We start from the raw sequence: 27,774 nt of genomic DNA, 5'->3' as shown, positions 1-27,774 counted from the left end.
AAACTGTTTTTTAGCAGAAAAGTGTAGAGTAAAGAGGCAACTGACATGGGCACATTCTACATTGCCCATGTAGTAGGAAACAAATGATGAGTACTGAGATGAAAAATTTGTGTTAAAATGCATTGAGTACAAAATTTCATGAGTTTCAAAGCAGTCAACTACCAAAACATGGCTTTTTTAGTTTGTTTATTTATGTTAATGCAAGAAAATACTATTTATATAAGAAAACAACAAAAAAGCAAGGTAGGACCTAAAGATCTAAAAATATTTTTCCTTTTTTTAATGTTCTGATTTTTAAAATAGGATGAAAATCTGCATTTCATAAAACATAGGCATTATGAAATACATTTTTAGACTTATGTTAATAGAGCTATTTTTCTAGTTAAGAATCTGTGACATTTATTGGATGCTGATTTACATTTAAAAAGACAGATTATTGTATTTAGATTCTTAAATTTTAGTTTGCTTGAAAGAACTAACTCCAATCAGGCAAAATGTGAATCAGAAAAAATATTTATACAATATATTCTGGTGCATGAGATAGCATCTTCAATTACTCCAGTGCAACAAAAGGCCTTTAGTTTGCTTCTCATTTTGTGATGCTGCTGTCCTGAACTTGGGGGCTGTGTTCATCAGGTCTCAGCCCTGGGAACCACCAGCCTAATATACTTGGAAGAACTCTTCTGGAATCCTTAGCACGACCTACACAAAGTTTAAACATTTTATGTATAGGATCACTGGGGGAAAGTTGATCAGGAATATTTAAACCGACTATAAATTACTTCGAAGTACTTATTAATTATCAAGGGGGAAAATTGTTTTGACACAACACATATGGTGCATACCGCAAAATCAAGTGACCAAACTCATCACCACTAATCACGTGGCACTTGTCCTGCCGTATATTCGGATAGGATACAATGAAAACTCTACCACATACTACCCAAAGCTATCTATCAAGGAAATTTAAAACTCATCCAGTCATTACAGGACAATCAGAGCAATTAGGAGATTTTTTTTTTTCTTCACAAATGTAGATGTGATGCATAGCCAAAGACGGTTATTAGGACTCTTGTGGTATAAGGAGACTAAATCCATTAACTTATCCTAAGTTGGTCCCTGACATCTTTGACAATCTTGTATATGGATGATGAATTAGATAGTGTTGCATCATGGTGTAATTCTTAGCTGTGCTGATGAAATTGCCATTGTGTAGTAGAATTTTTGATTTTACAAGGTACTTGTATATGCTAAATATTTAGACATGAATTTATCCATGTATGTGTATGAGCATGTTTGTATATGAGTATGCATACATCCATACAATTTAAGAAATAAATTGCTAGCTGAAAGTGGTTGCATACACTTGTAAGTTGCTTGGGAGGCTTGGGCAGAAGGGACAATTGAGGGAGACCCTGCTTCAAAGTAAGATAAAAGTATAGTGGATGTGTTTCAGTGGTTGAGTACTTGCCTAGTATATAGAAGGACCTAAGTTTAGTCTACAGTGTTACACACACACACACACAGACACACACACACACACACAATTACATGTTGCAATAGATAAATAAAAGAATAAGTGATGATGTTGCAAGAGAAATAGAGAAAACTGATGTCGATCAATGCTAATTCATGAATCAATGCAAGATGTATATTTCTTGTTCTAGGATTTAAACTTCTAAAAAATTAAAAACTTTAAAGTTCAGATTTGGGTGGGATGACAACAAACCTATTACAACCAAGTATTAGATGTACCTGAGCAATGGAGAGTAAAAACTAGCATATTTGATAGAGAATTTATTTTTGTAGTTTAAATATACCCTTGAATATTATTAATTTGTCTGTGAAAATTGTGTCAAGCATCACCACAGAAATTGGCCGAGATCTCTTCTGTATTGGCACATAGGGTGGCGTTCCTTAGAGTTGAAGGATAGCGTTTTATTGTGTAAAACAATAAACATTTCAGCTCTGCAAGAATTTTTTATGGGCTCCCCATGAATGTTTGGTCAAGGCAGTGCTGTATATGTCAGGTGTTTACTCTAGAGATCTTTTGATTTTATATATATATATATATATATATACAAAATCAATATATATATAATGTAATGTATATAATATATACAATATATATATTGCTGAGAACCTAGTAGAATAGTTACAACTGTAAAACCAATGTTTTTATTTAAATAATTTTCTATTTAAATATAAATTGCACATTATGGATCAAATATAAAATATCAAATTAATTTTAATACAATAATTAAGATTTTAGTGAAAAGACTTGTTTAAATTCATTATTATTAATATGGATTTACTCAGTTTCTAATTTTGGACAGTGGTAAAACATCTGAAATCTGAATATTCACATGGAGTGATCTAAGTGTGTATATTGTGGTTTCAGGCAATGTGAACTTGAACCCACCTTGTCCCTCTGTTTCTTAATTGAATGGATGCTTTTTTTTCCTAATCGTATGACTGAATTTTTAAGGACTTGATATCATAACACAGACTGAAAATTTGATGATGTATAATTTCTAAGACTATTGGGATAATTTAGGGAAATAAAATCAGGCATGTAAGATAATCAGCACAGGCCTTGTATGAATAATACAAGCCCATTTAGATCACTTTCATCAACATCTGCAGAAAATCTTCACTCTTTTTGTAGGGACTGCTCATTCTGATTTATGTCCAATGAAAATATTCTGAAGCATTAATTCGTAAATATTGTTTTTAAATTCTGGAACAAAATTAAAATCTAATGTGTCAGAGTGATTTTCATTTCACTTTCACTCTAATATTGAGTATTTTTATAGTAAAGTCCCTAGCACTAAGTATTCTACCAGTTTAGACTGGTATAAGGAAGCTAAGATTATCATTGTTTCCTAAACAAGGAGACAATAAGGTATATTGGAAATATTTTAATAAGATATATAGAAAATTGGTATTTTTCAACTGCAAGTATTTTCTCTCTTTTAACATATCTTTGTATTACTGACTCTAATATATGATTTGCCTATATATGTTATGTTATAAAACTAGTAAGATTTCTTTATTATATACTCTAGAGGAAAACATAACCATACCAATTTTGCATGTCAATCAAAACATCCAACAATAAATCAATCTAGAATAAGTTATTCTGGGAACTTTTCTTGTATTATCAAATTAATCTAGCATTATTCATCTAGAGTTAACACATACTTCATTCATGTAGGATCAGTTATTCTTGAATTGATATGAAATCAATTCATCTCTTAATTTATTTAGAATCTGTATGCTTAAGGAAGAAATTAATCTGGAAGTCATCTAGAATCCATTCATCTAGAATTAATTTAATCTATAAATACATAGAACCAATCTGTCTCTCTAGAATCTATTTCTTTAGAATCTATCTGTAGCAAATTTGATACCTAGTATCAAATGTATCTAGAATTATGTTAAAATCTATTCATTTGCTGTCAAATTTACCTAGGAAAAAATCTAGATTTAAATCTAAAAATTATTTAAAATCAATTCATCTGGTCAAATTAATATTACATTAATCTAGAGTCAGTTAATGTAGAATCAGTTTGTCTTGACTCAATTCACCTAGAGTTGTTCTAGGATTAATTGACCTAGTATCAATTCATCTGGTGTCAGTTAATCTAGGCTAATTTAGGATCAACTAATCTAAAATCATTTATCTAGAATTTATCTAGATTCAATACACAAGGAACCAAGTTAATCTAGAATTAACTTAGAATTCATTCATTAAATACAAAATTAATCTAAAATTGAATTGATGTAGAATTAAACCATTTTAATATTAACCTAGGGATTAATCTAGAAGCAATTACTCTAGAATAAAATTATTCTAGAATTAATCTTGAATCAACTGATCTAGAATCAGTTTATCTACAGTTAATTTAACATCAGTGAATCTGGAATTAATTTAATCTAGGCTTTACTTGAACTAGAATTGATTCATCTAAAATAAATAAATGGAAAGCAAGCCATAATACATTTAAAATCAACTTAATGTAGAACTAATCTAGAATAAATTTATTTAAAGTTAATTCTTCTTGATCTCAATTCAAATTAATCTAGAAGTCATCTAGAGTCAATCTAGAATCAGTTCATAGAGAATCAATTACTTTATAATTAAATTAGCCCAAAATAATTTAAGATCAATTAATCTAGAACTTTTTTAGAATTAAATAATCTAGAAACAAAGTTATCTAGAATAAATTTTGCCTCAGGTAATGTAGATCAGTTAAACTAGTTTCAGTTATTCTAGATCCAAATTAACCAAGAATTAATCATTTGCAATTAATCTAGAATAAATTGATCCTTAAGAAATTTATTTAGAATCAATTATTGTAGGATTAATTGAGAATTTAGCTAGGGTCAATTTATTTAGATTCAATCCATATATTATCAATATATCTAGCATGAAATAAGCTTAGAATTAATCCATTAGAATAAATTTATAATCCATCTTCACTCAGTTAATCTAGAAGCAATTTATCTAGGATTACTTCATGTAGAGCTATTTCATCTAGAACCAATGCAGCTAAAATTCAATTAAACTTGAATAGAATTTATCTAGAATTATTTGTTACATAATTCATTAATCTATAATTCAACCTAGAGCTTAATCTAGAATAAAATTAATCTAGAGTTTATCAAAAATAATTTGCTCCAGAATCTATAAATTTAGAACCAATTATTCAACAGTTAATCTACATTCATCTAGAATAAATTCATCTAGAATCTATCCAGAATCAGTTAGTCTAAAAATCAGTTAGTCATCTGAAATCCAATTCATCTATGATTAGTTAAGGTCTAAATTTTAGCCTAGAAATTATGTAGATCTAAATTTAAAAGGCATTTAGAAAACACATAATGATGCTACTTCTCAATATCTCTAACAAAATTCAAAGGCAGGCAATAATCCCAAATTCATCCCTAGAATAGCAAGATTTATCCTGCTACCAAAACTAGAGAAGTATTCACCAAAAGAAGAGAACTACGGAAAATATCTCTAATAAAAATAGATGAAAATTCATCAGTAAATTTCTGGCAAATAATACAACATATCATTAAGAAGATTATACGCCATGACCAAGTAGGATGTATCCCAAAAATGCACAATGAGTCCAATATATGCAAATCAATAAATGCAATACATCGTACAAACACAACCATGGACAAAAGTCACTTGATCATCTCAATAGACGTATACAACTCACTTGACAAAGTCCAGTACCCATTTATGATAAATCACTCTGCAGAGTATTAGAATATATGATCCTATCTCAATCTGATAAAAGCCAATTATGACAGACCAGATGCCAACATCATATTAAATGTATAGAAAACTGAAATATTTCACGTAAAAATCAAGAAAAAGACAAGGATATTCACTGTCACAACTCTTATTCAATATAATGTAGAAAGATTAATCAGAGCATATAGACAAGAGAAAAATAAAAGAAATAAGGGTAGAAGAGGAAGAAGTTAAATTATAATTATTTGCAGATAACAATACTCTAAATGGAAGATCTCAAAAACTTACTAGGACTCTTGACAAGTTCTAGATTCTTTATCTGCTGAATTCATCTGAGGTATGTACAAAAATAAAGAATAGTCCTCATTGGCTTTCTCCCCAGTGAAGACTGTGGGCAACTAGTGCAAGTGACCCTTGTCTTCAGCTCCTTGGGTTGTTAAAATTGTCATGACTATTTTGTCATCCATTTTCCTGGGGTGGATTATTTTCAGCCTTTACTCTGTACCAGTTGTGATGAAACTTTTAGAAATCAAATGCTAAACTGCAACCATACCCACTTATTTATCACAAAGTGAAAATATTGCAATTAAACCTGAATACTGAGGTTTTAGTTTAGAAAAAAAAAAGAAAAACAAAATTTGTACATCAACATCTTTTATCTTAAAAAGAAACAAACTGAAATAACATGCATGATATTATGTTAATCATGACTGTTCTAGATCTTCATATAGACTTTTAGTACTTCTTGGGCACTGTATTCACCACTTACTTATCTCAACACACTCTATTTGTCACAAGATCACCACTACCTATGTCTGTAGCAATTCTGTACATGCTTTACCTCATTTCATGAGTATTTTTTGGTTTACAAACAGAAGTGTTTGACAAAATTTTGTTTTTGTTTGCAAATTGCATCAGCTGGCAAACATGACTGTAACCATTTTCCCCACACAAACACAAATGACCATTTTTTTCCAAAATCACAGAAAAATTAAGTTTGTGAACCAAGTTACCAATTTAGATTGGCAAGAATACTAGCTGATAGAATTTTTGGTGTGGCTAAAAAGATACGAAATATGAAATAAAAGTGGCTTTTATTTTAAGAATGTGAAGAGAGACTCCATGACCTCCAGGGTCTGACTTTCTCTCTGCTAGACACGTGGTGCAGGAGACATATATATAGCTTAGGTTTGGTGTGGTGTCTAAGGGGCATTACTGATGCACAGGTAGCCCATTGGAATTTATTTCACACCACAGGTAAATTGCCTAGAGGTGTGAAGGTGACCTCAAGATAGAGCACTTTGGTTTCACCTCCCAGCCTCCCACTGCTGCAGCTTCCCATTCAGGGCAAAATCCTTTCACTAGCCACCCGTGTCTAGAGCCTGTGAAGGAATAATTATAGGATCAGTGCTGATATGTGCTATCATCCCATCAATACTTTGAAGAGTGGTCAATACATTGCTCTGTTTAGGTCTGCACCCCAGATCTTGACAATCTGTAAGGCTCCTTTTAGTTGATTTGATGTCGCCCCCTCATACTAGATAATTCTATGTCTTTCTGATCCTTCATGAGGATTTGAGCATAATCACATGCAACTATTTTTGTCTCAATCTTCCCAAGTGTGATAGGAAGACAGCTCTGTAGAATTTACTATATTTTGAGTTCCTTTAATCTTCATTCAAGTCCTTCCCTTGAAAATGGAAATGTTTAGAACATGATATTTCTTCAAACCAAAGACTTTATTACAGTCTAGTAAAAAATGCCCCCCCACAAGCCAGTATACTTCATTTGCCTAGGTAACAGTTCTTTTTTTTTTTTTTTATTTAAGAGGAAAAAGAGAAAAACACAAAACAAACCAAAGCGGCGTAAGGGTACACGCAATACAGAACTACAAAACAAAACAAAACAAAACAAAAAACCATAACAGTAAGAAATTACCTGCTAGTAGATTACACACTATTTTCTTGAAAATAGTTCCTCAAATCACAGTATCAAAGAACACAAGGTGGACATTCAAACAGGGAGACTGCAAACAGCTGTGTTCAATGTTCCAAAAACATTGATAAAGTCAGCTATTTAACACCCCCAAACACACTTGCTGTTATATCCGTTAGAGCTCCTTTTCTTTTTTTTTTTTCCCTCTCTTTTTTACAACAAAATTTACACATCTTGGATTTTATTACTCCTTAGTGCTTATTACTTTCTTTGGGGGGGGGGGGGAAGAATACAGTCAAATATGGCAAAATAAAGCTGTCAGTCAATACCAAGGATAGACGTAGCACATGGTGTAGAACAGAGTACAAGTTTATCAACAATGGTTATCAACGTTGTCCCTTGTTTCCTTAAAAAGAATTGTCTATCTTATTAGATATTATAAAGTTGGACAAAACAGTAGAGAACAAGACCAATAAAACTTAGGCGTTGTAAACATTACAGGACTTCCAAAGAAGACAATAGTCAAACCAGAATGGGTATCTTAGTGAATCTTATTGTCTTCAAAGTAAAAAAGTTGTGGTATTTCTATACAATGGAGTATTATTCAGCTATAAAGAAGGATCACATTGAGATATTTATCAATAAATGGGCACAGCTTGAGACCATACTCATAAGTGAAATAAATCAATCTCGCATGGGTAACAGTTCTTTTTACAGTTCCTGTTACTACTGTTTCTCAGACACAGCTGGTCACTTAGATATATAGTTGGTCACTATAATGCATGTTGTAATAACTAATCAAAGTCAACTATTCTGCCTCTGTATCTCCCATTTGCAATCCACCAAAAGCCTCCCCCTCTGAGGCTCTGAGGTCTGAAATTTTTATAAGGATTGATTCTTTGTCAGTGTCCATCCAGTGTTCCAAATCCTGGATGCCATTTCAGTGTTCCTGTTGTCATAGAATCAGTACATTTGTTGAGCAGAAAATGAGCAGATACCATGGGTTGACTGCCAAAGGCTTCCCTAGATGATAGTAGGACAAAGCAAGGCACCTTCAGATCCCATCTTTTGAAAAGACTGTTGCTCTATGTCCTCATCTAGTGTTTTTGCGTTGGATGCCGATTGACATTCAGTCTTGACCTTGTGATGACTATTGTACTCCTACAAGTAAAAGGTCTCATTTCCCTGAAAGAATTGAGAAGGGGATGAGACATCACACCAATCCAGTAAAATCTGGCTTTCCAATGTCCCAGGCAAAGATCTCTTGTTGGAGACCACTACAAAGCAGTTCTGAGCAGGATTTAAATTTTACTAATTGGCTTTTTGTGTTTATTTGTGAGTCTGTCCTAGGCCAAGGCCCCTTGCCTGGTGATGGGAGCCGATTCATAGAAAGTGAACCGCTATGAATCACTGGTCCTGGATGAGGCCTGTAGTGGCCTGTGAGGCCAGAGATACCTCAAAGGGCAAGATAAGGCCACAGCTGTGAACACTCTGGCTCCAACACCAATTAACAAGGTAGAGACTGCAGCTGCAAAGATGACTCCTACAGTCTCACTTCTACCATGTCTTCATGATAAGACAGTGCTATTGAACTGACTTGATTCATTACTTGGAGATGTCCTTGAAGTGACTCCCAAGGTCTCTCTCATTGCCTGCATTTCCCTCAGTTTCTCTGCTCTTTGTCCTTGGTCCTAATATAGTGGACTGACCCAGAAAATCCTTTGTCTTTATCCTCAAAGCTTCAAGCTTAATTAAAGGATTTTGACCCTCCTGGAGCCCTACAAATCATACAATTTCTCACTTTATTTAACCTGCACCATACACTTGTTTGGGAGATCAGGGATCTAGGACAGAACCCGATAATCTCTGAGAAAATTCTGTGTTGGAATAGGTGGATCCTACAGATCTTTTTCAGGGTCCTGACATTGATTTTGATAGGCCTTGAGACTCCTATTTTAGTGACCTGATGTAACATGGGAAGGTACTTGGAAAAACACTCTACCCCTTGAAAGCCCAAGAAGGAAAAAAGGATCTCTAATTGAGATATCATGGGCTGGTAGCAGGAATGGATCTTCTTAGGTCCCCTATTCCCTTGAGTAGGTGATATCTTCAGTCTTTGTCCTCGCCTGACCTTGCAGATCTCCTTGTACACTTATGTTACATTGATCTGAGATTGCTATTCAAACCAAGACAGTCCCTTGCAGCTCAGAGAATAGAAATTCTGACCGTTTGTGCCTTGACATTCCAAAACCTTAAGGAAGACTCAGAATGCAATTTATGAGGGTCCTAACTGCACAGAAATAGATGGTCCCTTAGTCTTCACTCGGTGTCTGCACAGTGGCTCATACCCTTGCATGAAACTCCTTCTCTCAGCCCGATATCCACTATTATTCTAAAGATGGACCTTTCTAAAGGAACTAAGGGAATGATTAATACGTATACCTATCATCCCACAGCAGACCCCATCAGTGGATATAGTGAGTGACCCTGTGTTATGAGGTGGATAGTTTTCTCACTCGTAATTCTGAGTACTTACCTTTAATCCTTCCAGCACATGGAAATCCTCTGTCTAATGATATGGCTTCATTGCTTCAGTCAAAAGCTTATATTTTCTTAAGAAAAAAAAAAAAGAAAAACCAGAATGACATGAAGTTATCTGACCTGTGTGTCTCCATCCCAGGTTCTTGCTCAAGTTGACCAAAGTGTTAGAGTAGAGGTAGAAACTATACCAAAGTTTGTGGACAAGATAGTCCTCTATCAGGTTCCTTGAAGCCTCACATGGTCTGGTATTTATCCATCTGGTCTGAATTTACCATCTCATGATAAAATTCCCTTCCCTATAAATATCATGTTATAGTGAGTGGTTGTTTGCAATTGGGACATCCTAAAAGTTTTTCATGATCTATGAGACCACACATGTTTGCATGGTTTGTTTTTCTTTCATTAATGTTTTTATGGCACCTGTCAAAAAAAATAGGCATTTCTTTTGCTGAACTGACATGACTTACTCATTTTTTTTAACAAAACCTTCACTTCCCTGAAATGTTTGAAGGAAATGAGTTTTTCTCATTCTGATATCACTTTTATAGGCCTCCCAAACTGACAGCAAAGAAGAACTTTTGGGTTTTCTTCTCCTGTATTTATTAGTCCTAATATCATTACATTGTGTCTCAGATTTGCAAGTTTTTGTTATTAATTAATTAATTTATTAATATTGAGAATCAAACTCAGAACCTTGTGCTTACCAGGCAGGCACTGTGCCGCTGAGGTTCATCCCCAGGTCTGTCACCTCTTTCTTGAAGAGTCATCTTTCAGTCAAAATCCCATCTGTCTTAGACAGACTAGAAAGGTCTTTTGATGCACCCTAAACACAGAATATGCACAATAGACAATAGGTGCGAGGCACTGTCATGCTACCTCTCTGTAAAGACAAGAGTTCTTACCTGGACCCCTGTAGGCCCTCAGAGGCTGAATTCCTTTTCCAAAAGACATGATACTGCTTGTATAAGGCTAAAGTTTCTTCTCTAGGCTACTGTCTGTATCTTAAAACTCCAAATATTGACAGATGGATTGAAGCTCAGGAGACTCACCGCAGTTCTTCAATGATAAACATGTCACTCAAGAATACCACCAACTCCCGAATGGAGATTGAACAGAGTCCCCAGTTTGCAGTCAGCTATGGCCCCATTTTTTTTTTTTTTTTTTTTTTTTTGGTGAGTACGGCATTGCAAAAATGTGCAGGGTAGGCTCAAATTTTCAATCTTCTTGCCACAGCCTCCCAGAGTTCTGGGATGACAGGGCAACAATGTCCTTTGCAAATCACAGAAAGACACCATCTGCAGTAAGGGATTTGAACACAGCCAGAGACTTCACACTGAGATGCACTGAGAGACATTTTATATATATTTTTTCTTCGTTGTTCTTCTTTTTCTTTTTGAATTTTTTTTTTTGGAGAGAGGGTATTGCTATGATTTCTGACTCATTATGTAGCCCAGTATGGTTGCAAACCTCACAGTGATCTTCCTGCTCTAGCCTCCTGAACACTGGTATTACATGCATGTGCCACCACAAATGGCCTTAAAAACAAATTTTATGTTGAGTTGGGTTCTCTAAATCTTGACAAGACTGGGCTTCAAACTGCTTCCTCTTCTCTTAGCCTTCCAGTGAAGGGAATACAGGCATGTGCCACCAGTTTTTGTTTTGTTTTTTGCTGCTGTTGTTGTTGTTCTATTCGTTTATTTTGGTAATGGGTTTTTTTTTTTTTTTACAATTTTTTATTTTGAAAAAGATTAAGATAAAAGAGGATGTAACAATACAGGCCAGAACAGAACAATTTAAGTAACATAGTGTTTCACCACAAGATAACCCGACATAGCAGTAGTTACTGTAGTGTCTCTTTCCATGAAATATTTGAGTATACCTTCATACACTATAGCATCAAACATAACAAGTCAGTATAAAACCATTCAAGAGAATGAAAGTATTACAGGGTATTCAGAACCAACTAACAGAAAACAAACAATGGTTTCTATATTATCTCCTTGTCCATAAAAAATTTTGTTTATACTATCATATATAATAAAATCCAATAAGATGCAGCATGATAAAACTGATGGAGACAGAAGAACAAAAGCTTGGTAAGACTTCAAAACAAAATGATATTAAATCAGCACTAGCTATTATAATGTCTGTTTTGTTTTCTTCAAAATAGCTGTTCATACCATCACAGACAATAAAATCAAACTACCCAGAATAAAACCATTCCAACTAATGAATGAAAACATTATAAGACTTCAAAGCAATATAATGGGGAACCATGATTACCATAAAATCTTATGTACTCTTACCATTTCTTACACTAGGGAAACTATTTGGTATTTATACACATCAGCTTGATTTATTTTGCTTATGAGTATGGTCTCAAGCTGCATTCATTTATTTATAAATATCTCAATGAGATCATTCTTTATAGCTGAGTAGTACTCCACTGTATAAAAATATCACAACTTTTTTATCCATTCCTCAGTTGATGGACAGTTAGGTTGTTTCCAAGATCTGGCAATTACACATTGTGCTACTATAAACATGAATGCACATATATCACTGTGGTGTGATGTTTTCAGTTCTTCTAGGAATATGCCTAGAAGTGGAATAGCTGGGTCAAATGAAACCTTCCAATCCCAGCTTTTTGAGAAATCTCCAGATTGACCTTCACAATGGTTGCACCAGTCTACACTCCCACCAATAGTGCAGGAGAGTTCCTTTTTCCCCACAGCATTTCCAGCATTTGTTGTCGGTAGTTTTCTTGATCCTGACTATTCTTTCCTGACTGGAATCTCAGTGTGGTTTTAATTTGCATTTCTCTAATGACTAATGATGATGAACATTTTTCATGCATTTATTTGCCATTTGTATTTCTTCATCTGAGAACTATGTATTCATCTCAGATGCCCATTTTTGAACTATGTCTTTGAATTTTGGGGGTCTGATTTTTTAAAAAATTCTTTATACATTTTAGACAAAAGTACTTTGAGGGATAGTACACTAAGATTTTTTCCCACTTTGTGGGTTTCCTTTTCCCTGTGCTGGAGATTTTTTTTGACATGCAGAAACTTTTTAATAAGAGGTGATCCTAGTTATTGATTCTGGGAAGTATTTCCAATGCAGTTTGATTCCTGTTTATGCATTCTCTACCTACCCCTATGTCTTCAAGTTTTTTACCCAATTTGTCTTCCAATAGATTTAGTATTTCTGTTTTAATATTCAGATCTTTGATTCATTTAGATTTTAATTTAGTACATGGTGATAGGCATGGTTCTAGTTTTAGTTTTCAGCATATGGAAAGCCAGTTTTTCCAACACCATTTATTGAAGAGACTGTCCTTCCAGTGAACATGTTTGGCCCCTTTATCAAAGATAAGGTGGTTGAGTGTGTTTGTCATTGTGGTTGTTTGAATGATCAGTCTTTTAGAATTGTTTCTAAATTTTGGAATAGGTTTTTCCTATTCAATGTATTGAATGCCTAGGTTCAAACATGTGGTACTCTTGTTTAAGCACCCAGGAGTGCTAGGATTAGCTGTTACCACCACTGTGCCTCACCAGGAACTTTTTCTTGAGGAATGGCAGGTCTAAGGATGCCTGCTTCTATAAAACAAGACCTTCACTTCAATCTCTCTAAGAAATAGAAGCATCCAATATGTAGGTTCAGTAAGATTTCCCATTTGGGAGCCTCCCAGAACCAAAATGAAGGGTGAGGTTGCTCTAGACTGTGAAGTTCTCTGTGTACCATTGATAGTGGGGACTTCAATTCTTGTTTAATCTCCCTTACCACCTGCCAGCATCCATGGCAGCCACTTTCATCCTGCTCTGACTAGACCCCCTAGAGCCAAGTCTTGCTTTGTATTAAGTCTCTCACAAGCTCCGCAATCAAGTAGAAGAAAATTAAAAAACACTGCATCCAGGTCACCCTGCTTGAAAACTCCCAGGATTTACTGCAGGGCTGGAACTCTATGAAGAATCTTGAATTCTTTGTTGAAGTTTTTGCTGGTCCTTTCTCAGTGCTGTGTTTTCTCCTATTACTAGGGTAAGGTGGCCCCCCTCATTCCAATGAAATCATTGCCTGAGAATGCCTTAGAATAAGAGTAGATGCTTGGGCTAGAAAGCTTTGCCTGTGGCATTTTCAGATGGAGAGCAGGCTAGGAATAGAAACTGCAAGCTATGTGTAAACCTTTTAATTCTGAAGGTTGGATCTTCAGTCCTTATTCATAGTGATCATCATCTTTGCTCCTTTCCCTTTGATTGTGGCTTCTTAGAAAATACTACCTCCACCTGCTAGGTACCACCTCTTGACTCATCTACTTACTACTACCTTTGTAGGGTTTATATGGGCTCACTCCCACAGGATGGATGTGACATGTCAAATTAATCTGAGTAGGCAGGCGGGGACCAAAAATAGGTCATCAATTATCAAAAAAAAATACCTGCTCATCTGTTCTTCTATTTCACTATCCAGAGTTAGCACCTTAGTCAATTACTTTTATGAATTAATTTTAAAAATATATTTATATTTTTAAGCATTGCTCCATTTCATTTGGGTATTCAAATATAGAGATAAGATATTTATACAAAAACTATTTTGCAGGAAATGTCTGTCATATAATTATGCACAAGATGGTAAAATCATGTATACTTGACACTCAGCATACTAATAATCAGCATTTAAAAGTAGAAACTTGAACAGATTAAATTTTTATTAATGTATTTGTTCCTTGGAAAATATATTCCAGATGTGATAGTTTATACTTCTGTGTTTTTTTGTAAATTTGTTGTCATAGTCAGCTTTCTGTTGTGACAAAATACATGAGATGCACAGCTTATGATGACAAAGTTTTATTTTGTTACTCTTTCTGAGAGTTCTCAGTTTGCAGTCATTTTGTCATTGCTTTTTGGCCTGTTGTGAGATAGTGTATCAAGTGAAAAGAAAGCCAGTAGTTGTAAATTTTCCATCTGTGTTATTTGAGAAGTAAGAGCAGCGATAAAGGGCCTGTGATCCCAATACCACTTAATGACACCCATAAAATTGATCTAACTTCCTTCCCTCTAGACCAGTCTCTTAAAGATTTCTCTATCACTCAATTGCATCATAATCTTTAATAGAAGGATATTTGGGGAGAGACTTATAAAACACAGCATCTGCATAGCATTCTGTTTGGCCATTTTGATATTCTGATTTTAATGATCATTAACTGTTCTCCATTTTGAGATTCAATATAGTAATTTCCTCATTCTGACATTTCTTCTTACTTTATTATCTGCAATTACTCTATAGGAAGAAACTATTTCCTGCCCAATATTTGTTTATCCTAAAATAGTGTGATAACATATTTTTAGTGTTTTCTATAATATACTAAGCTCTCTCAACCCACATTTTATACAGTGTCATTTAAGTAACATTTAATTTTCTTTCTTTCACAATTGATAATGTATAAAATAATCTTAAGTAGACATTTTCTAAGAATTGGCTTTAGTGGGTTAATTTTATTGTCTTTTAACTCACCAATTTTGAGTTTAGCATATTTCAAACCTTCCAGTTTTTAAAGTTTTATGTTCTGTTGTTTCTAGTGTTTTGAAATATTTGCACATTTAAATCATGTACTTTTTTGGTGTAAACATTAGGATAATAAATATATCACTGAGGTCACTTGGTCTGTTTCCCATAACTCCTGCCCTAGAGCACATTCCACATTCTTAGTATGTTTACAACATATGTAAATGTTATTTACTGTAAAAATCATCTTGGAAAAGCTACCACGGGGATGAGAAAGATAAGTTTTTATACAGAATTAAGTTTCATGATGCAGATATATTTTAGTATGTTTGATTTAGTGATTTTTAATGAAGCAGTGATTGATACATTAACTATAGTGACAGAGACAAATTTTGCTTAGGAATTGAAGTAGAAATTAATACACAAGTTAGTTAATATAATTGACCAACTGTAACAGTCACAAATTGTTCCATGACTATTAATGTGTTATTACAAAGTCATTTAAAGCATCTTATTTTTTAGAAAACTGACACAAAAACAAGGGGAATAGTCAGAAGGGCTAGTGCTTACCAACACATGGAAATATTTTCCATATTTAATCTATAGAGGGAAAAGTAGGAAGTAGTGTTACCGAAGCCTAGATTTTGGAGTCATCAGGACTTGGGACATGATAGTTTAATCTGATGTGTGATATAGTCCACAGAAGATGTAATGGTTGAAGCAGAAATTTATTGTTGATGAAAAGAGAAAAAAAACTTCTAGGTATTTCTGTATCCCCAGGATCTTTTCTACTGGTGCGTCTTGGAGTGTTGAAGAATTTAGCATGCAAATATTGGAGAACCAAAGAAGTAATAGTAACTCTTTGAGTGGTAATGGACAGAAAAGAGCAAGTTAAAAGATGAACCTGAGAAAAAGTAGGTCCAAGCCTAGCATATCACAATGACAAATTAAGTGAGAAAAGTCATGCACAAATTGACAGAAGAATATGCTCATAAAGATAACCATATTTTATCAAACTGTATCAGATATACATAGAAAATCTTGTTTGAGTCAAATAATTTTAACATGAAAAATTTGAAACATTTTCATTAACATTTAGAAATAAAGGTGCAGCCTGGCTTGGTGATGCATATCTGTAATTCCAACACACAAGAGACTGGGAAGAAAGATGACTGCAAGTTAGAAACCACCCTGGGCTACAAAGTGAGTTCAAGACCTGCCTTAGCTTTATAGTTAAACCCTGTATCAAAAAGTAAAAATAAAAAAAAATAAAGGTAGAAGCTACCACCACAGCTACTGTACATCTTAAAAGGTGTCAAGTGATGTGATCAAAAAGTACAGTGACTACTTACATTTAAAAATTATAGTAAAAGGTGCATTGCTGTCAGTCCCACTCCAGAATAATCCCCCTACTTCAAAAACAATTACCCTATTTTTTGTGTCTTGCTCTGAAGAAATTCTGGATGTCCCACTTCTTGAGTGTCTTTTGATGTTTTATTTTGGCTGACTGGATCTCCTGAATGGATTCAATAAATTTATCTTTCATGTCATCTTGATTTGAGAGAAAGCTAGATTTTGTATGGTGTTAGATCTTGTAAATAAAGTGGGTAAAGTCACATGGTAGTGTTTTGACAAATTTGTATTTGCTTTGGATGCACTTAACAGGAGTATTTACCAGTTTTACCTTGTAAAGACACTCTGATGTCATTGGGTCTATTTTCTAAAATTAATGCTATGGATTATATTACTTACACTCATATATATAAATCTACTGAATACACAAAGTTGTCTTGAAAAACCCATGAAGAGTACGAGGAAGATAGTTTTTTAGAAGCTTCAGGATACAGAATTATTTCAGGGTGTTTGATTTAGTCTTTCATGAAAGAAAGATAGATACATTGAGCTTCAGTGATACAGAAATTTATTCAGAACTCCAGGGAGAATTTACCACTAAAAAATCAGTTAATGTAATTACTTAACTGTAACAGCCATGGATTAGTCAGTGTGTCTAAATATATATTTCAGAAGTCACTTAATGCTACAAAATATCTAGAAATATGGTATGGAAACCAGTGGTGTCAAGAAAACCAGTACTTGACAACTTATGAAAGTATCCCGCTCAACTAATCTGGAATGATAAATGAGGAAATAATATTACTGAAGCCTAGAAGGTTAGGTTAACAGGACCTAGAACACAGTGGTATAATCTGAGTAGAACCACAGTAAAGAGAAGATGAAAATTGAAGCAGAAAGCACTTGGTAATGAGAAGGAAAATTTTTGTTGGCATTTCCATCCTCTATTTTGGCATCCAGAAATTGGAAAATCAGGGAATTCACAGTTAAGAATTATATAACAATGGAGAAGAACAAGGGTAAAAATGAATCAGAGTAAAAAATAAGTTCACAGCTGTCATACCACAATGACTAAGTGACAAAAACAATTCAGAGTTTGATAGAAGAATGTGGCTCATAGATAACCATGAAATGTTTATAATAAAATGTATTTTGCAAACTACCATTGGTTAAATATTGCTACAAAAATATGTATTAAAAGCATTCACCTTATGGAAACCTTGAAATCTTTAACCTTAAGATTGAGAAGTAAAAATGCAACTATAACCAATGGAAGTCTACATATTAAAAAGATGCTACATTGCATACTAATGAGAAAAGAAAGTAATGAAAGAGATATGACTCAGAAAATAAGAAACAATAACAGTAAATTAAACATGAAGATAAGTGAAGTGAAAATGAAGAAATATAAAGGAAAATGTTAATGTATGTAACAAAAGCAAATTTTCAGGTCAAAAGTGCATTTTTTTCCTATGACAACATAGTGTATACAGAAAAAAATAAAGGAAACAGTTATTTACTGATTATTATAGTAGAAAAGTTAGACCTAAAAATAAGAAATGTGAAAAATTATGTGTAATATATGAAAGAAAGAAACCACTAATATAGAGAAGTTATTAATTGAATAAATATTATATATTTGTGGATAGAGGATATAGACTTATAAACCTGATAGTTATTCTTAAGTTAATCAATGACTCTAAACATCCCTACCAGTAAATCCTCAAAGTTTGTGTCCAAATGCCTGTATACATCTCCATGTGTAGGAGATGAGCTGACTCTAAATTTGATTTGACTTTCAAATGGGTACAAATAGCAAAGAAACACTTAGGAACAACAACAATAAAAAGATGCAATATCTAGTGTTACTGAAGTTTTGTAATAAAGAAAATGTTAAAGTAGAAGCATATAGCCCAATAGATAAAAAAGTAAGCAAAATGCTTCAAAAGAGACTGAATCATCAAGATTTACCGATTGGTTAAGATATGCAGAGAGAGACTTTTTACTAAGATATGAACTGGAAATAATTAATGATCTTATTAAAATGAAACTGAAATCTTCCTCCATCACAAGTAATTCAGAAACCAATCCCACATGGAATAAACTCTGCTGTTAAGTTGTTTACTCAAAAAAGAGTTACACTTACATAACAGAAAAAGTGTCCCATAAAGGAGAAATAGATTAGGAGGAGAAATTGGAGAGTTTAAGGATAGCTAACATCAGGTGAATATCAGAAAAACTGGAGATACTATGATGCTATGAGTAGGGAAGAAGAAAACAAGAGAGTCCTTGATCTCATTTTCCATGGATAGCTAGGATCAATAACTTCTCATACCTTTCTGGCAGAGTGATCACCAGGACTTACATTAGTTTAGAAGAATGCTATGTGGGCCAATGTGCTCATCATTTTGTTTCTCTCTCCATCAGGCCACATGTTGACTTGAGTAGCCACATGTTGACATCTATAAGAAATATAATCTAAACTGTTCAGTTTCAGAAAAGTGTAACCATTGTATATTGTGCTATCTGCAGACACACTAAGGAGAACCAACAAGACACTGCTGACTTAGAAGCAAAGATATGCGAGGTTGACTCAGTATGACAGGAAGAAATTCCTGTTTTTTCAACGGGTTGAGTTTTTCTCTCGAGACTGAAACTTTAATTTAGATTTTAATTCCCAAGTTTAGATAACTTGCAGAGAGTGTAGTTTGGCAGACAGCCTGTTTTGTAGACATTGGGGTCATAGTGACTACATGATACTCTGGCAACCCCAGTGTGTTCTCTCAACATAGTTATCCATGTCTTCTCAAAGAAAAAAAGAAGTGTGTTCTATGTCAAGACCCTAGAAGTCTTCATCCTCTAAAATAGAAACTAGAAGTCTGATAATCTACATCAGATTCATGAGCATATGAAGCTTCTGAGAGTGTATTGACCAGTACACCAAATGGGAAGCAATATTTTTGGATATGTCAAATGAAAGAGAGAAATCATCTGCCTCAATACACTCAATATGCAGTGCTATAATAGGCACAGGAAGACAGCTATAGTGATTATGCTCTAAAAGAGAAAAGTAGAAGGAACTGCTAGTCCACAACTGTTGTGAAATCTTGTTGAACAAAGTTGAGCTTCTTTGAATAATTTCCCTGGGTATCAACTATTCTCTTTGTATTCTCGATTCTTTCATAATCATCTTCTTTTTAAATAGAATATACACATGTTTAGCAAATATGCAAAAGAGTTTCTTTGTAAACTGCCATCAAACAAACTGGAAGGAAGATTCTAAAATATCTACATTAGGTTAGCCAATCAAATGTTCCTCTTTATTTTAAACAAAATATTCATGAGTAAATGTCAACATTCATTTTGTAACTAGCTTTGGTTGCTCTTCAAGAAGTCATCATTTAAGGAATGTGTTATTTAATGCATACTCCAACAGCTTTCTTTTACTCTCTTCAAAAATAAAATTAATTTTCATGAATAATATTCAGTTTTACAAATAACCAAATTATCCATGACATTTGTAGCTCACTGTTGTCTTATAAACACTCACACACTACTTTTTCGGTGTCCCTCTAGTTTACCAGGAGAACTTATCTACTTTCAATTAGTCCTAAGCAGAAATATCAGAGCATCACAAATAATAGAATGGTGTCTTCCATAGAACAGATAATCAGTGTTTGTGAATAAAGGTATTTATGTGTATGCCTTTTAATTTATTTATTATTTTTCCTATGTTCTTTCAAGCTAGGAAAACTCAAGTATTTTGCAGAAACTCATTTTATTTTGCAGAAACAAAATTAAATTTATTAGAGAAGTCAAGAAGTAGCTGTCTTTCAATTTATTTGTGTCAATTTCTTTGGGCAAAATTTTTACTGCCTTTTTTATTATTCTGCAGAAACATGGATGGCAGTACCACATTATCTCATTATAGACTGCAAAGTGTTATAGAATTTGTAATTTGTTTTATAGACTAGTGACCTCCTACTATTATGGTGTAACATAAATATAGATAACTTATTCATAAACTATATTTTAAGCTATTAGTAAAAAATATAGCATACACCCATAATCAAATCCTTCTGATAAGCTGAGGAAGGTGGATTACAGTCTGAGTCTAGTCTTGACTCATCAATGATTTGGCAAGATCCTGTCTCAAAATAATAATGATGATGATGATAATGATGATGATAAAATTGATTGGAATGTATCTGAGTGAGAAGGCCTTAGGTTAAATCTCCAATAAAGCAAAAAGGATTTTAAAAAATAGGAAGAAGAAGTAAAAATTGAAGATATGAAGGATAAAAAGAAGAGAAGAGGGAAAGAAAGGAAGTGAATCAGAGGAACAGAAAGCAGTAGAAGATATTCCAAATAAATCTACCTTTTAGAAGTTCTGTGCACAAGGACTCATAATCAAGGTGGACTGGGGATGCAGTATCTGTATCTCACTTTTCACATCTAGTTATTTGCAGCGCATAGCTCAAGGTCAGAAAGCAGGTCACATCTATCCCTCATTTATGATTTTTTGAGCGTGAGATGCTCTCAAATTTCGTTCATAGCACTCTGTATTAGGGATTTTTTCTCATTAAAATACGTTTATATAATAATGTTCCTCTTAATGATTTGAGAATATGCATAACCCTTATAAGAAAAGAATCCGTTTCCCAGCGCAATACTGAATCTGAAGCCTGTGGTAGAGGCTCAAAAAGAGCTTGTGGAATGTTGAAAGCAAAACATGCTAGTCAATTGCTTTTATTTGCCTGCTAAAATTAACCTCTGAAGATGATTGATCTCCACAGATTTACTTACTGCATGAAAAATCTTATAAGCAGGATTTTGTGAGCATCTGCATTTTGGATATTATCTGGTATGGTGGTAATCTGTTGTTGGGGACCACAAATTAAAAATTGATATATTATCTGTTTGAAGCCCTCCTTGCCCTGCCTTTTGGACTGGTTTTGGATTGCAGAAATCCAGCTTCCTCTTAGGCTCCCCTGAGATTGTGATGGTCAAATGAGGCTGTGAGGCTCAGAGAGCAGGATGAAGTTGGCTGAGGACAATACAGGGAAAATGAGCACCCAGGTGTGGGGAATGAATCTTCAGCCTTGTTTCCTTTTATGTTTTAAACTTGCCCATTTCACCGTTACTTCAGCCCTGTTCCAGGAAAAACTACACTCCTTCTCTTGCACACTATACCCCTGCAGAGTTAATAAAATAGGGACTAGGTGGAGATTTTTGATCTTTGTTCCCAGAGAACACTGATCATCCCAAAGCCCTATTTCGTTGAAATTTGTGTCTTTCTCTTTTTCATTCTATGAGCTTTAACTCCGGGGAGGAGATTGTGGGCTCAATTCAGGGGTCTCTAATAACTGGTGCCATGGAAAGGTCACCAATAGTCAGTGTGCTGATTTTTCTTTTTTAGCATTACTCATAGAATGAATATTTGTGTGTGTGTGTGTGTGTGTGTGTGTGTGTGTGTGTGTGTGTGTAATACCTAAGAATATTTGGGTGTTTGTACATACATAAATGTTTAAAGTTCATGAACAAATAACTAGCCTTGGAATGTATGATTCACTCTGGAATCTCCCAATTTTAGATTATTCTTAATATTCTATTAAAATAATAGCAAAGTGTTTTTACCAATTAAAGGGCTTCAGGTAGATCCTATAGCTTTATATTTATATGGACTTAAGAAATCAAATTTTCATGTGCTTCCTTAGTATGGCTTTACTCATGGTGACTGGCACATAGAGCTTGTGGGTTTTGCAATAAGACAACACAATTATTATTGAAACTACACTTTTAGAAATTAGTACTAGGACTTCAAACATCCTGTTGCTGTGTTCAACTATACACTACAGACTTCCTTTACATCCATGGCATGACTCTCTTCGCCTTTGTACACAGTGCTTATATCTGACTTTAGAACTATAAAATGTAATATCTCAATATTAATCAAAATTTTAAAACTTTGATACAGGAAACACTGATAAAAGAAGGAAACTGCAACCTAAAGACAAAGAAAATACGTGCAAATCCCAAGTTGGTGACAAGAAATATTTTCTACATAAAATAGAACACTGAAGTCAACAATAAACCACACAAAAGGGAGACAGAAAATAAGATTTGAAATCATGCTAACCACATAGCAATGGATAACAAAAGAGCAAATAAAGATGTTAAAGTTAACTACTGTTTTTTCCAGTGTATGCATGTAAGTCACACTAAGCTCATTGGTCTGGGGGAAATATTATATGTATGTAACATCATAATAATTTTCCTTGCCTTTATCTGCCTACCTTTCCCAAACTACCTTGCCTCCTCACTCCCTCTGATCTCTTTCACTATTTCTTTCTTTTTTTTTTTTTTTTTTTTTTTTTTTTTTATTTAAGAGGAAAAAGAGAAAAACACAAAACAAACCAAAGCGGTGTAAGGGTACACGTAATACAGAACTACAAAACAAAACAAAACAAAACAAAACAAAACAAAAACAAAGCAAACAAACAAACAAACAAAAAAAAACATAACAGTAAGAAATCACCTGTTAGTATATTACATATTATCATCTTGAAAATAGTTCCTCAAATCACAGCATCAAAGAATACAAGGTGGACATTCAAACAGGTAGACTGCAAACAGCTGTGTTCAATGATCCACAAACATTGATACAGTCAGCTATTTAACACCCCTAAACACACTTGCTGTTATATCCGTTAGAGCTCTTTTTTTTTTCTTCCCCTCTCTTTTTTACAACAAAATTCACACACTTTGGATTTCATTACTCCTTAGTGCTTATTACTTTTGGGGAGGGGGGGGGAGAATACAGTCAAATATGGCAAAACAAAGCTGTCAGTCAATACCAAGGATAGACATAGCACATGGTGTAGAACACAGTACAAGTTTATCAACTATGGTTATCAACGTTGTCCCTTGTTTCCTTAAAAAGAATTGTCTATCTCATTAGATATTATAAAGTTGGACAAAACAGTAGAGAACAAGACCAATACAACTTAGGCATTGTAAACATTACAGGACTTCCAAAGAAGACAATAGTCAAACCAGAATGGGTATCTTAGTGAATCTTATTGTCTTCAAAGTAGTTGCCTATGTCTTCAAACTTGATACTACCATATAGAATGGAACAGAGTCTAATCAGTCAAAACAAGATCGTGGGAGTACTACAGGACTTCAAAACAAGTTAATAGGAAATCAAAAAGAGTTATTATTTATATATCCTAATTATTTGAATTTTTTCTTTAATTAAGACAAACATAAGAAATGACTAATTTTTTTAAAACAATAAGGGGGAGATTGAGATAAAACAGGACATAACAATATAACAATAGAGGTCACAGCATGACTGTTTCAACAACCTAGTACTTCACCACCATATAACCTGACTTAATAGTAGTTACCATAGTGTCTTTTTCCTTGAAATATTTGGATAAAACTTCATATACTCTAGCTTCAAATATTTTTCAAATCAAGAAGCCCAGAATAAAGCCTTTCTAATTAATGAGTGAAAACTTTATAAGGCTCCAAGGCCACCTAATGGGGAATCATGATTACCACATATTTTTATATATTTGAATCATTACTTACATTAGGGAAACTATTCGGTATTCACACATGCGAGATTGATTTATTTCACTTATGAGTATGGTCTCAAGCTGCGCCCATTTATTGATAAATATCTCAATGTGATCCTTCTTTATAGCTGAATAATACTCCATTGTATAGAAATACCACAACTTTTTTATCCATTCCTCAGTTGATGGACACTTGGGTTGTTTCCATGATCTGGCGATTACAAATTGTGCTGCTATAAACATAGGTGCACATATATCACTGTGGTGTGATGCTTTCAGTTCTTCTGGGAATATGCCTAGAAGTGGAATAGCTGGAATAAATGGGACTTCCAGTCCCAACTTTTTGAGAAATCTCCAGACAGATCTCCACAAAGGCTGTACCAGTCTACACTCCCACCAGCAGTGCAGGAGAGTTCCCTTTTCCCCACAGCCTCTCCAGCATTTGTTGTCGGTTTTCTTGATCCTGGCCATTCTTTCAGGAGTGAGATGGTATCTCAGTGTGGTTTTAATTTGCATTTCTCTAATGACCAATGATGATGAGCATTTTTTCATGTATTTATTTGCCATTTGCATTTCTTCATCTGAGAATTGGGTATTCATCTCAGATGCCCATTTTTGGATTGGATCTTTGAATTTTGGAGGTCTGAGTTTCTTTAATTCTTTATATGTTTTAGACAAGAGGCCCTTGTCTGAGAGAGAGTTCACTAAAATCTTTTCCCAGTTTGTGGGTTTTCTTTTCACTATGCTGCAGATTTCTTTTGACATGCAGAAACTTTTTAATAAGAAGTGGTCCCAGTTATTGATTCTGGGAAGTATTTCCCGTGCAGTTTGAGTCCTGTTCATGAATTCTTTACCTACTCCTATGTCTCCAAGGTTTCTACCTAATTTGTCTTCCAATAGATTTAGTGTTTCTGTTTTAATATTCAGATCTTTGACCCATTTAGATTTTAATTTAGTACATGGTGATAGACATGGGTCTAGCTTTAGTTTTCGGCAAATGGAGAGCCAGTTTTTCCAGCACCATTTATTAAAGAGACTGTCGTTCTTCCAGTGAACCTGCTTGGCTCCTTTATCAAAGATAAGGTGGTTGAGTGTGTTTGTAGTTGTGGTTGTATCTTCTAATCTATTCCACTGATCTTCGGCTCTGTTTTGATTCCAATACCATGTTGATTTTACTACTGTTGCTTTGTAGTATAACTTCAAGTCAGGGATTGTGATGCCTCCTGCTTTGTCTTTGCTGCTTAGAATTGCCTTTGCGATTCTGGGTCTCTTCTGGTTCCAGATGAAATTTAGGAGTGATTTCTCTAGATCTATAAGGTATGTTGATGGAATTTCTATTGGGATTGCATTGAATCTGTATAACAGTTTTGGGAGAATGGCCATTTTCACAATGTTTGTTCTTCCTATCCATGAGCAAGGGATGTCTTTCCATTTTCTGAGATCATCTTCAATTTCCTTTTTCAGTGTATTATAATTTTCACTGTATAAGTCTTTCACTTCTTTCGTAAGAGTAATTCCTAAATATTTCATTTTTTTGCTTGCTAATGTGAATAGTCCAGTTTCTCTTATTTCCCTCTCTGTAATTTTGTTGTTTGTGTATAGGAATGCTATTGATTTCTGAGTATTGATTTTGTATCCAGCCACATTACTGAATTTATTTATTGTATCTAAGAGTATTTCAATGGAGTTTAGGGGGTCTTCTATGTAGAGTATCATGTCATCTGCAAACAATGATAATTTAACTTCTTCTTTTCCTATCTTTACCCCTTTTATTTCTCTTTCTTGCCTAATTGCTCTGGCTAGTACTTCCAGTACTATATTAAATAGGAGTGGTGATAAAGGACATCCTTGTCTTGTGCCCGATTTTAAAGTAAAGGCTTTCAATTTTTGGCCATTTAGTATGATGCTGGCTGTTGGTTTGTCATATATGGCCTTTATTATATTGAGGTAAAGACCATTTATTCCAATTTTCTGTAAAGTTCTTATCATGAATAAGTGTTGGACCTTATCGAAGGCTTTTTCTGCATCTATAGAAATGATCATGTGATTCTTATTTTTGGCTTTATTGATATGGTGGATTACATTTATTGATTTGCGTATGTTGAACCATCCTTGCATTCCTGGGATGAATCCCACTTGGTCATGGTGTATAATCTTCTTGATGATTTGCTGGATCCTATTTGCCAATATTTTATTGAGGATTTTTGCATCTGTGTTCATTAGGGAGATCGGTCTATAGTTCTCTTTTATAGTTGGGTCTTTCTCAGGTTTTGGTACTAGAGTAATGTTTGCTTCCAGGAATGACTTAGGAAGGATTGCTTCCCTTTCAATTTCATTGAATAGTTTGAGGAGTGTCGGCATTAGGTCTTCTTTATATTTCTTGTAGAATTCTGCAGTGAATCCATCTGGGCCTGGGCTTTTCTTGGTGGGTAAGGCCTTAATTACATTTTCAAGTTCATTAGCAGAGATTGGGTTATTCAACAGTTTTATATCCTCTTGATCTAGCTTTGGTACTTCATATGCTTCTAAGAATCTGTCTATTTCTTCTGTGTTATCAAACTTTTGAGAGTAGAGGTTTTCGAAATAGGTGTTGATGATCCTCTGTATTTCTATTGGGTCTGTAGTGATTTCTCCTTTTTCATTTCTTATTGCATGAATTTGAGCTTTTTCTTCCCTTTTTTTAATAAGGTTGGCTAGGGGCTTATCAATTTTATTTATTCTTTCAAAGAACCAACTCTTTGATTCGTTGATTCTTTGGATTGTTTTCTTAGTCTCTATTGCATTGATTTCTGCTCTGATTTTTATAATTTCCTCTCTTCTTTTGGCTTTGGGCTTGACTTGCTCTTCTTTTTCTAGCTGTTTGAGGTGTAGCATCAAGTTATTTATTTGTATTCGTTCTGTTTTCCTGATGTGGGAACTCAGTGCAATAAATTTTCCTCTCAGAACGGCTTTCATTGCATCCCACAGATTCCGGTAAGTTGTATCTGCATTTTCATTTTCTTTTAGGTATTGTTTAATTTCTTCTTTAATTTCTTCTGTGACCCACTGATTACTCAAGAGTGTGTTATTTAGTTTCCATGTGTTTGTGGAATTTTTGCAGTATCTTTTGTCATTAATTTCTAATTTCAGAGCGCTATGATCTGATAATATGCAAGGGATGATTTCAACTTTTTTGCATTTGCTTAAATATGTTCTGTGAGCTAATATATGGTCTATTTTAGAAAATGATCCATGTACTGCTGAGAAGAATGTGTATTCTGATGTTGTTGGGTGGAACATTCTGTATATGTCTATCAAACCCATTTGTTCACAGGTGTGATTCAGTTCTGTTATTTCTTTGCTCATTTTCTGTCTGGTTGATCTGTCCCTTGGTGTCAGTGGTGTATTAAGGTCTCCTGTTACAATTGTGTTACTGATAATTTGAGTTTTCATTTCTGTTAATAATTGTTTTATATAACTGGGTGCTCTGGAGTTTGGTGCATATATATTTAAGATAGTTATCTCTTCCTCTTGGAGTTTTCCCCTTACGAGTATGTAGTGACCTTCTTTGTCCTTTATGGTCATTGTTGGTTTAAAGTTCAC

At 34.1% G+C, this 27,774-nt stretch overlaps 2 long non-coding RNA genes across 2 annotated transcripts in view; one reads left to right on the top strand and one right to left on the bottom strand.

Moving 5' to 3' along the window:
• Positions 1-23,819, top strand: part of LOC106027610 (uncharacterized) — a 105,881-nt gene extending 82,062 nt beyond the window's left edge. The window contains exon 4 of the long non-coding RNA XR_010046501.1: positions 22,584-23,819. This is a non-coding gene — a long non-coding RNA (uncharacterized LOC106027610). The remainder of the gene's footprint in view (positions 1-22,583) is intronic.
• On the bottom strand, positions 7,903-11,426 carry LOC134475405 (uncharacterized). The gene is made up of 3 exons (XR_010046502.1): positions 10,453-11,426; positions 9,744-9,819; positions 7,903-8,392 (listed from the first exon to the last, which is right to left on the bottom strand). It is a non-coding gene; the product is annotated as an uncharacterized LOC134475405 (long non-coding RNA).
• Positions 23,820-27,774: the final 3,955 nt, after the last annotated feature.

The sequence above is a fragment of the Cavia porcellus genome, unplaced genomic scaffold (genome assembly GCF_034190915.1).
Source record: "Cavia porcellus strain 051 isolate PalLab524CR breed Dunkin Hartley unplaced genomic scaffold, mCavPor4.1 scaffold_3, whole genome shotgun sequence".
Classification (NCBI taxonomy): Eukaryota; Metazoa; Chordata; class Mammalia; order Rodentia; family Caviidae; genus Cavia; species Cavia porcellus.
This window is presented reverse-complemented; position numbering and strand designations above follow the sequence as displayed.